Raw genomic sequence first — 11,754 nt, 5'->3', positions numbered from 1 at the left:
ATTATTTGGGGATTTCTAACAGTATTATGTTACATACCCTTTTTGGAGGAAATGACGTAGTTTAATGTTATATGCTGTAACTCGTATAAAAGCAGGCAATGTTTTCTTTAGAAAGGACTGAATGGTAAAAAGGAAAAGAAGAAAGGAAAAAAAAGCCTAGTAATTAAACAGTAAACAGCCGGTTTTGGTAATAGCTATTCTAGGTGAACACAGTATACTATAAGAACTTGAAGGAATAATGGGTGTAGGAGAGTAGAACTTCCCCAGCCCCCCCTAGTTTTTAAATCTTTAAGAAATAAGAGATTAAATGTATCTGAGAGATTATATTTGCTATGTGGCAAGGAAATTGCAATCATGTAAAAATAGCTTTAAGATGCTGTGTAGCCCTTCTGACTAGGGTTTCTTTAGTTCTGATATCTGTGGGCACGTGCATGTACTCTAAAATACAATTTAGCATGAAGGTCTGGGGAACTTTGAAAGGTTTTCCTTTTGTGAGACCTTATTTTGCATTGTTAATTATAGAATTTAAGAAATCTTCTATTAGGTAATTGCGAAGTAAAAATCCAAGGTAACTTACTGTAAGCTTTTTAAAATAAATATGACCATTTAAAAATAAACCCATTAAACTTCTTAATGACTTTGTAGCACTTAATAACAACAGGACTTGTTACAATATTGTTGTTTTTTCTACTTTCTTTTGATTTTTATTTATTTTGATCCTTACAAGGTCTGGGATGTAAATATCAAGTTTATACTTAATTGATATTAACCTTGTCCCTTTTGTTACTGTGTAAGGACACCTAGTGGTAGAAATGGTTAGTCTACTGTGCTTAGAAAAAAGAATTTTGAAAAATTGCACTGTTCAAGAGTGAATCTGAGCGGTTTGTTACTTCAGGATCATATAATATGTAGCTGAAATCCAAAATTGTAATGCTTGTCATTTAGCTGATAGATCTGGGATTCTATCCATGAATAAAACCAGCCATCGAAGAGCCTGAGTTAACGTGTAAAAGCTGTTTCTTTGAGATGTGTAACACTAATGTTATTTATGTCTCTTAATTTCTAACACAAGGCTACGTAAAGATCTTTCTGAGAGCTCTGCCCTTGTACAGAGCTTGAAAAAGGATTTGCAGAGGAAAGAGGAAGAATATGCAGATTTGAAAGAGAAACTTTCTGATGCCAAGAAACAAATTCAGCAAGTACAAAACCAGGTTTGTAACCCTAGGGCAAATGTTTCTTCTGCAAGTTTGTTTGGGGTTCTGTTAGTAAAACCTGTTTTCACAAGTCTCAAGCTACAGCTGTTAAAAGTGATTCATAACAAGGCTGTGTTCAGCCATCCATTTAGAGTAAGAGTGAATCTAAAGTTACATTGCCATTGAGCTGTGAGCTAAAGATAAGGTGTCAAAACATGGATTAGCACTGATATTGAAGGGGGGAAGTAAATTTTATTAATACACTTGAAAAAGGCTTGTCAAAAGTAGGTTAACCTGGTTATGGAGGAGGACTTTGTAATCATCGTAACAACAGTAGCCTTCTGTTGTTATTTGTGCTGACTTCAAAGCCTCAGAATTCAGACTTTTGGAAAATGCTCATCGCTGGGAGGAAAAGATGGATTAATTGGAAAAGGAAAGCACAAACTTCTAGAGACTTTTTAAAATCTGAGATGTTTTCTGTTATTTTGGGGAAAATAAATGAAAAAATGGAATAACTTTTACTAATGTTGATTGTTAGTATTTAGTTATTAAGCAGTAGAATTTCTTAGAACCTCATGGGATATCACAAGAACTTAGAATCCAGAAGACTATTGCAAGAGTTTGGGCTTGAAAGTGGAGCCTTAAAAGAGTATTAATGTCTTCCCCAGCAGCGTAACATTTCAGGACTTTTTCCCGACTCAACATGCAGTGTATAATCCTTTGGGAAGTAGCAAGGAGTGGATGGGATCGCATGTCAGGAAACACTTTTTTTTTAAAGGACAACTGAATTTGTAGTTCGATTAGGCTATTTCCTGGTGGTTTGGTTTTGGTGGTGTGGTTTGTTGTTTTTCGTTTTTTTCCTGCCAAACTTAATACTCTGTTCTGTGGTGAAAATTGTTCCCTAGGCAGGATGTACAGCATAGTGCCCTTCTAGCCCCTGAAATTTAGCAAAGATGCTTGCGAAAATTTGATTCTTGATGAAAGTATTTTTTTACTTCGATAACCTGCAGAGATTGTAAAAGGCTTATAGCTAAATGTTAGCTTTGCTTGCTGTCTTTATGCATTGTTACAGGTGTGTAGAATGCAATCTGAGGAGAAATCCCTGAGGAACAAAGTTAATGAACTTCAGAAAATTAAAAACCAGTTTAGTAAAGAATTAGAGATCAAACAGCGCACAATCCTGCAATTTAAAAAGGTATTCTATTTTTTTAAATTTTACTTGCTTTTAATTTTTTTAAGTAATCCAGTAATGAGGCAAATTTTCCAACCAACAGGAGAAAGCCTACAGAAATAGGGGTAAAAACAAGAGTAGCCAGATGAAATTAGTCTTAATGGATGAATGAAAGATGTTTAAAGAACTTCTCACTGCAGGACCTTGGCAAATTGTTTTAAATCGAGTAATCTGCCTAGTAAATACATACTTAATACCTGCAGATACCCTGATTCTGATCAGTGACGCTTAGATATGTTAGTAGTAATGTCTTCTAAACACTTTTTTAGTCAGCTTGAATGCTCCTTTCACTACATGAAAAACTTACTTATTCTCGACTGTTTGTCTTTAAATACTTCATTTAATACTTACTGAGGCTCAGAATGAAAAGCTACTAATATGTAGCATGTATATTTGTTTCTTTCAATATGTTTTTGACATGTTTTCTTTAATTCGCTTTCAATGTGATATTTAGAAGCAGCCAAATAATGAGAAGCTGGAAGAAATCTCCAAACAGTATGAGAAAGTGTGTAAAGGTCAGAAAAAGCCCTTACTGCGCCATTTTTTGGGTGTGGAATGGCAACATAATGAGTTGTGATGTTATCTAATTTGGAGAGTCTTGCATATTTATATTTTAAAATACTGAGAAAATCCAACCTGGGCATTAAAATGTTACAGTCAGGAACTAATTTTTATTGAATCATTATTAGCAGGAATATTTGAAAGCAAAGAAACAGCCTCAGAATAAGAAACATAAGCCCCAAAGAAAGACTGGATTTGCTATATCAGTGTTAACTTACTCGATATTGGTATTTATTTGCCACTTTAGTTGGCCATGTTAACAACATCAAACACTGAAACATGAACTAGCACAACAACAGTTTCTGCAGGTTTGATAAACACTCAGCAGTTGAACAATAGTTAGTTTTTCATATAATACAACCCTTAGCCTGACGTTAACACTGAAATGCTCACCTAAATCGAGTGGATGAGAATCACTTCAGAATTCTGGATTTGGAAAGTTCTGTAGAGATACTCTATTTCTTTCTAATAGAGCTTTAGATCTCAGGAAATGGGGGAAATTGCTTGTGATGAAGGCACTTTGGGAGAGAATGGTGGGAACTAGGATGGGGGCTCATCTGTAAATTTATTTTCAGATCTGTGTGTGTTGAGGTTTGAGCTCAGCTGGCAGCCAGTCGCCACGTGGCAGCCGTTCACCTCCCCCCTCCCCTCCCCAGTGAAATAGGGGAGGGACAAAAAGAAGAAAATTCGTAGGTTGAATAAAAAGAAAGAATTTACTAAACATAACAAGAAAACAACAGTAACAGTAGTGAGTCCAAAAAGCGGGTAAAATGCAGCCGTGGCTTACCGAGCGCAGCGACCGCCCCCCGCCCCCAGCAGCACCCAACCTCACCCAAAACCTGAAAACAGCAGCAAGGAGGCAAAATTGTTTTGGATGTATTGTGATAGCTGCTTTAAATCTCTGTTTTGATTTGTTGAGTGTTATTTAGGCATTAATTTTATATACTACATAACAAACTTCTAACAGTTAAAGGCTTCTGTTGTCCCTTTGTGGTCATAGCTGATAAATCCAAGTAACTTCAGTAGAAGGATGTGAATGTGGTCAAATATGCATTTAAAACTGTGTGTTATATAACCTCATTTTGTGTACTGACTAGAACTGGAAGCATGGAAGCAGAAATATAGAGAGCTGAATAACCAGAGCAATAGTGACTGGCGGCAAAAGATGAGCAACACCGTGGAAAAAAGCATAGATGAAAATGAGGAATTAATAAAGCTGCAAAAAGAACTGAAGGTAAAACATGGTGATGTAATTCATACTTAGGTTTAAAACCATAACTTTCATTTAGGAGTCTAAATTTTTTTTGTGTCACTATCTTCAAGAGCTAGGGCATGATGTGGCAAGTTCTTACACTGGTGAAGGAAACCTCCTCTAAAAACTGCAGTGCGTCAGTGCAGCAAAGTCTGGATGGAGTGTCTTTGTAATACACAGCATCACTGATGCCCCACAGTGGAGTGCACCCTTCACTGTGGTGTGCTGCCATGGACGGTGCTTCTCTAGCTGGGCTCCTCTTACAGCTGTCCTGAACAGATGTCAGGAGCTGGATTGTTTCAAACCTTTTTCCCATCAGTTGCTTGGGCAAATAAATTGGACACTTTAAAGATCTTGTGCTTGCTGTGTGATCTGTAAGCCCTTCCCGTTAGGCTGAGGGTTTACCTCTTAATTCTCCTTAGATTAGAAAGTAGCCTTTTTTCCCAGGCGGCTTTTCAGGTGCCTTCTGTCTTGTGTGGGAGAATGTCTGACAAGAGGTTTGATTGTGGTAGAGAAGGAGGCAAAGTTGCTGTGGATTGAAGTGACGTTCCTGGTTACACACTATCTCTGTTTCCCATTCAAATTGTGCTGCATTTTTTGCTTTTCAGTCTTGAAGTAGGTTTCCTAACATGACCTGCAAGGCAGTATAAAAGATTGGGAATTTGTAAGTAAAAAGGGTCTTTTTGCCATTACCTTTGGTGTAACTTTAATAGTGTTTGTGACTTACCCAGAGCATTTTTAGAGGAAAAATAGTCTGTTCCCTGAAGACATGCCAGTCTGAATAATAAATTCTGAAAACTGCTAAACAATTGTTTTAAATGGAAAAAACAAACGAGAATGTAATACTTGCACTTGGGAATATGCTGGAGTAAAACTGTGCTAGTATTTCTGATATCTTTTTGAAACTAATGTGTTTAACGGTAATTTGGATTTTAAGACTTCTTTTTGTGTCGCTTAATCTCTGCCTATGGCTTTATTTCTGGTTCCACTAAAATAGGAGAATGAGGCAAAGTATCAAACTGATAGAAAGAACTGGCCGGAGGAGAAAATGAGACTCATAAGTCAAGTGAAAGAAGCTGAGAGCCATTGCAACAGAGAAATGAGAAAATTTGTGGAAAACGTTGGTAGAGCAACAAGCAGAAATTGTAAGTGACTGGAGGTCTCAGCAGAGTCCTCTAGCGTAAGTCTTTGGTACAGAGCAGATCTCGTGTCAAGTGTTAACAGTGTGGGCGCTTGAGGGGAGCTGGCCTTTGTCAAAGTCCCCTCACTTTATCACATGGCAAAGCCTACATGAGATCTTCTCCGTGTGAAAAGGGAAGAACAGGAGTGTCACAAAATGAAAAAGCATAATACCTAATGGAAGTGCAAGTGCCTGTTCCTTTCTGTCCTATCACCACCACCACCTTGCTGTGAATTCTTCAAACTTCATCTTGTGTGTAAAACACCAATAAGTAACCTATGCTTAAATGAATTGCTACTTAATGAAGCTGAGAAAACATACCTTGAAAAACAAGATTTCTTGCTTGGCTTTTCTGAAAAAAAGGGGGGGGGGGGGGGGGGGGGGAGGAAAAAGCCTATGAGGCTTTAGCAGGAAGAGAAGAAGCAGGCAGTAGTTGACAAAAAAAGCTTCTTTCCAGTAAAAATACTTGGTCAAAATGCTAGTGGGTTTGCTCCCATATCACTTTCAAAGTAGAGTGACTGATAGTTGATAACAAGGCGGATACCTTGCCTAGTCACTGGACTGTATCAAGGTTGTAATTTCCTGAGCATATGAAATTATTATACGAATCTGTACAATCTAAAGCTATACTTGCATCTAGAAGTAGTTAGCAATGACCTTCTGGACCTGCAATCAGTACAGGGGGATGTTAGGAGCTTAGGACTACTTTCACTTTGTCTGTGACTTTGCTTGCCTGAGACTTTCCAGTAATAAAATCAAAAAGTGGGCAAGCAGGAGTGGTGGTTCTTGACAAAAATTCTCTTCACAAAGAGTATAAGTATAGACACATTTTTTTCTAATTTGAAGCATGGTTTGCTTTTGTATATTTGTAGTGAAACTAGTTCGGTGTGAGCTTTTTAAGATCTACATCTCAAGTCTACTAAGGCCATAAGATAGTACTAACTATGCCAAACTAAACTGTCAGAACAGTTCAGATGGTTTGTAGAAGTTTTGGCTCTATTTCAAACATATTGAAATTGTTTGCAGCTAATATAAAAAAAGCTTTATGCTTTTCTGAAACTGAATTTGTAACAGTAACTGAAGTTTCAAAAAACTTATTAGTTCAAATAAACACTCAAGTCCATTTGATCATTTGATTGCGATTTGATTGGACTGGAAATCTGAAACAACTATCACATCTGCTGCCTTTTTCACAGAACCAAGAACTTCATGAGCAAATGGGAGGTGAACTTTTATAACCCTACATAAGTAGAGTAAAATAAAAATTTTGCGTTACATCTTCCCAGGCTGTTATATGACCTTTCTTGACTTTAAATAGAGGCCACTCATACATGAAGTTGTTGGCTTTTTGTTGGACAGCTGGCTGTTTGAGCCTGCAATTCTAAAACTGATGCTGCTGAGTAATTGTAATGATGCTCATGCACATGTTAATTTCTTTTGCCAATCCTGCAATTTGTGGCAATTTTTGCTATGTTTATTAGGATAAGGAAACTGATACAGAAGAACTAAGAAAACAGGTGGCTGAGAAAGATGACTTTATAAAGGAATTGAAACAACGCGTTAACCGTAAAAGTCTTCAGTCTTTGGCAGAAGTACCTTTACCTGAAGGACAAGATAAAATAGATCAGTCTGTAAACAAAGAGGTATGTTTGTTATATTTGTAGAAAGTATGTACTAATGATATGTTGTTAATAACTTTGTTGTTTTGTTGTTTGCTCACTATATATTTCAGCAATGTGGGGAATCTCCCAAAAGTTACTTCCTGTAGTTCTTCGTACTTTAGCTGTATCATTAGTTCTGAGTTCTTGTTCATTCTTCCCTCTCCCTCTTTCAAGTCCCCTCTCAGAAATAAGAAGTACTTTAGTTAATAGAACATCACCTCTCTATACACTATAAAACTTCTGTACCCGAGGGAAAAACTAGTTAACTAATCCAGGTTCTAGAGATCTGAAGACATAATATTTGTGATGTCACCTCTGTTTGGTTATGTCACTGGTAAGGGGATTTCAGCTCAAACAACTTTCCCGATATCACCTATAGTGTGGTAATAGAGATGGTTCTGTAATTAGAGCTGCCAGTCCATATGGGGTTCACAAGAACAGAACAGTATCTTTCATCTTACTTAAAAACAAAACAATATTTGAAGTTTACACAAAGAAAAGATCGACTTTGCATATTTCCTGAACAAAAATTAAAAGGCTTGCACCTGTACTGAGCCTTCTGATTCTGACCAAATCCCTGTGTGCTACATGAGCAGTATTCAGTGAGGTAGTTTTCCTGTTAAACTGAATTAATGCTATGTGACTTCATTGCTAACTAGTAATGAAGAGAGCTGAACATGGATCTCCTAGCAGACCCTCCCCTGGCTGCTAGAAGATGCGATTCTCCTCTTGTGGCAGAACTGGACTGAATGATAAAATGCATCTCTTCATCTCTTTCCTGTCTACTGCCAAAGAAGACTGGCCAGTTTCTTGCTACTTCATCAGTTCAGCTAGTGCCGAATAGATAAAGCTTGTGATGTATGAGGGAGTAGAGAGTAGCTGTCAGAATGGTTATTGCTTTATATAGCTTTGTAATGGCAGCTAGGAGAGCACCATAAAATTAGTTATTTTTGCTATAAAATTAGTTCTAGAGAAGAATTGTTGTGAACAGTTGGTGCTGAAGTATTTACCTCAAGCCAGTAGCAGCAGTACTTGATGTTATGAGTAAGGAGAGGCTACTAACAGGATTATCATGTGAGAAACTGTTATGGTGGTGAAGTGAATGGGGTAGAGTTTTTGGGGGAAGTCAAATAATTCTCAGGAAAGATATAGTGGAGATAAAGAAGAAAATCTAAGGTGATCAGGACGATGTGTGTCTCCTGCCTTGTGAGGAGAGGCTAAGAAGCTGGCACTCTGATTAGGAGAGGTTAAGGCCACCAGAGGGTTGTGGGGCTGAGGTTTACAAAATCATGGCTGCGATGGGTAGACAGAAGGCACAACTGTCCTTGGTAAAATCCTGCAAGAACTGGGCAGCGCTTCATGAAACTAATAGGAGATAATTTTAAGACAGTTAAAATAACATATTCCTGTATGAAGCAGCTAGTAATCTTCTGGAGGTGGTGGCAACAGGTACTGTCAGCAGGGATTAGAAAAATTTTGTAGTAGAAATCCATAAATATATTTTTAAATGGATACTCTGAGGGTTAGGCAGTGGTGTAGACTCTGACAATTCTAATGCAACAGCTGAGAATGCTGGGAGAGTATGGAGAGAACAGATGACAAGGTGACCAGGATCACACACGTTATCCTTAAATAGCATCTCCCTTTGCCACTCTTGGGGCAGAATATTGAACTAGACAGACTGTTGGTGAGACCCACCAGGGCACGTCTTATGATGGCATCGTGAGTCGAGGTTACTGCCTTCGACTTGTGTTGTCTTTCAGCCCAGGTGTTCATTAGCTGTCTGCACTTGAGCTTTTGTATTGTAGCTTTAGAAAAATCAAAATATTTTGAGGTTTACAGTTTAGCATAATCTTTTCTCATTCTAAATATTTACACTTCATGGAAAAACAAAGCAGAACTAATCCTTTACTTGGACAAAGTATTCCAGTTAGATATGATGAAGTTAAAAGGAATTATTCATTATCTCGATGTCTTAGCAGTGCCTCTTCATTAAGTGAGGTAGGTACAAAACTGAAATTTAAAAATTTTATGCAGTTGTATGGGTTTTGCTAAATGCAGAATAGGGAAGAAAATGTATCCTGCTGTCTGAACAATTCTAAAGTTTTCTTCTGCAAATACCTTTCTCGGTGATCAGATCACCTGATTTAGTGGCTTTTGGTAGAAATGAAAGATGTGTAACATAATCACGTGAATAGCTATATCTGACTTCAGCTGCATGCTCTTGAAATCCTGCCTCTCACCAATGCTTATGAAGTGGCTGATTATTAGATAAGTCACTTGAAAAAAAGATAAATAAACCCTTTTAAATGGATGAGAAACAGCAGGGCAAATTGGATTTGCTTTCTTCCACTGCAGGATTCTTGTGTATAACTTTGTTAGCTAACGACGCTAGCCATTCCTACGTAACTTTTTGATTGCTAACTCTCATGAAGTAGCAGTTACAAAGAAAAATGTTTTTATTAGCCAACTCCATTTTTGGGAATGCAGTGGTGCTCGTGTTCCCACTCAGAGTCCCAGCTAAACTGCTGCCACAGAGATGCAGGAGCTGGGAAGACCACAGCTCTAACTTGCTGGTTTTGCTAAGAAAAACAGGTTGGGTGGATGGTGGAAGGTAAGTGCTGATGAGGAAGAAAAATTGTGCAAACTGACTTTTCCGTCCCACCCTCCCTGTGCAGTCCGTGCGGTTTGGCTGTGAGCAGGTACAAGACAAGGTTTTCAGCTTGTGGGCAGCGGGCTGCCTTAGTGCCTGCTCTTCCTCCAGAGAACAGGTGGTGATGTAGAAGTCTCTCGTAGGTTGAATTTGGCTTGTAGCTTGCTGGTTGGACCTCGTTACTTGCACAACTTCTCCGGTGTAGAAGGGGAAGGGAGAGTTCCTTAAAGATAGGCTAGAGAAAGGTTATACTTTTCTCTCAAAAGCTCCCATTACTGCCTAGCTCCTCAGGAGCAGCAGAGTTAAGATGAAAGTCATATCAATTCTACTCCTGCTACTTGTGAAAACTGTGACTGTCTCTGCCCTTGAGCAAAATGACTTGGAAACAAAGTATCAGGCTGAGTTCAAGTTCTGTGGTTGTGGATAGAAACATTAACTTTTTAAAATGTAATAAAGATTTAGAAATTAAGGGTTAAACTCTGCTATGCTTGAAGTAGATTCCTTCAATTAGAAGTGTTCTGAAAGTGAACAGCTGGAAAATGGAATGCTTACTTTGCAATCCATTGGGGAAAGATATGTATTATGGGTTTTTTAACTCAGTTATTTCAAAACTTGTGTTCTTAAAATTTCCATGTATTTGCAGGACCATTCAGAAATTGTCCTTCACTCTTCAGAAGTGTCCACAGAAAATGGAAATACTAGTCAGTTCCCAAAACCAGAGGTGGAAATCCAGTTCACAGCTCTGCAACCCAGTAAGATGGAGGTGAAGCACCAGGGCAGCACCTTACCACTTACAGTTAAAATGCTCAAGCCAAGAAAGAAAAGGAAGAGTGAAGAGATGGATGAGGTATGACTTAGACCAACTGACAAAATACGTTGTGCAGTTTTTCAATTTATTACTCCGATCATTTGTTAAAATCCTATCCTTTTGATTCTCACTGAGATCCTAAGGATACATAGAGAGAATATTTAAACCTCTTCCCCCCCATGCCCCACCCCCTGCCAAGTGGTGGATCTCTGGCCTATGTTGAATAAAGTCATAGATTTCAATTTATCCAGACTCTGGACACTTGTCCCTGATCGGTACTTCCTCTTTACCTTTTAATTTCTCTCTCCTTGCTCTTACTGTTTGCTTCTGTCTCTAGCTGTGATCTGCAGGATTACAGACCAGTTCAATAGAACTGCTTCTTTTGGTTTAAGCAACCATTGGTATCAATTATAATCTCTTCTAATAGGCAGTTACAAGTTAAGCCCCTGGGCTTAATCAATGCATTTCAGAGTTTCAAGACCACTTCCTTTGACTTTTTGTCCAGTCTGTGTTTTCTTTGATCTTTTTGTACTTAGAGGGAATATACAGAACTAATTGCATGAGCACCTGAACCTCCCTGGTTTCTGTAGAACTTAATTCCTCTTTAATTCCTTCAGCTGTGCTAGGTTATATGCACCAGCCTTCCTAGAGTGCTGTGGTGTCTACATGCGAGACTAAGGCTTCACAGCAGTTCAGGCTGGTAAAAATCTTCTCCGCTCCTACTCGAACTGCACATTTCTTTCCTCTGCCTTTTATCAGCACTAGCACAAACACAGCTATCTCTACAACACTTACAGAGGCTCTGAAACCCTGACACCTCATTGTGGTGGTACTTACATACCTGTAATCTTACTTGTGGGGCTTATGAATCTCTGCACTTGTAAGGACTTCTGCAGCTGACAGGGGGGTATAAGGGAGGTGACCTGTGGATCATTTGCATAAGTGGTAAGTGACGCTTTGAGTGAGTTTGTCTCAGCTGGGGAGTGAAGTGTCTGATGCTTTTCTAGCATTCTCCTTCAAGCGTTCTCAAGTGATGTTTTTTTAATCTCTTAGTAAAATAGTTAAGGGAAATGGCCACTTCAGTGATTAGTGTTCAACAGTACTTTGATAAACTCACTTTGTTAAATTTGGATTGCAAAAGTAACTGTTAAAAGCTGTGTAAGTTAATTCATCTGGAATTGAACACTTCATTCTGGAATAATGTCCAGAGTTGAT

General features: G+C 38.3%; 1 long non-coding RNA gene across 1 annotated transcript; it reads left to right on the top strand.

Annotated features, from left to right (window-relative positions):
- Positions 1 to 4,095: 4,095 nt before the first annotated feature.
- On the top strand, positions 4,096 to 6,983 carry LOC141937432 (uncharacterized). Its single transcript, XR_012626961.1, has 3 exons — positions 4,096 to 4,219; positions 5,235 to 5,382; positions 6,899 to 6,983. It is a non-coding gene; the product is annotated as an uncharacterized LOC141937432 (long non-coding RNA).
- Positions 6,984 to 11,754: the final 4,771 nt, after the last annotated feature.

Source organism: Strix uralensis, chromosome Z (assembly GCF_047716275.1).
Source record: "Strix uralensis isolate ZFMK-TIS-50842 chromosome Z, bStrUra1, whole genome shotgun sequence".
In the NCBI taxonomy this organism is placed as follows: Eukaryota; Metazoa; Chordata; class Aves; order Strigiformes; family Strigidae; genus Strix; species Strix uralensis.
The sequence above is the reverse complement of the archived record's forward strand: the minus strand, read 5'-3'. Positions and strand labels throughout refer to the sequence as shown.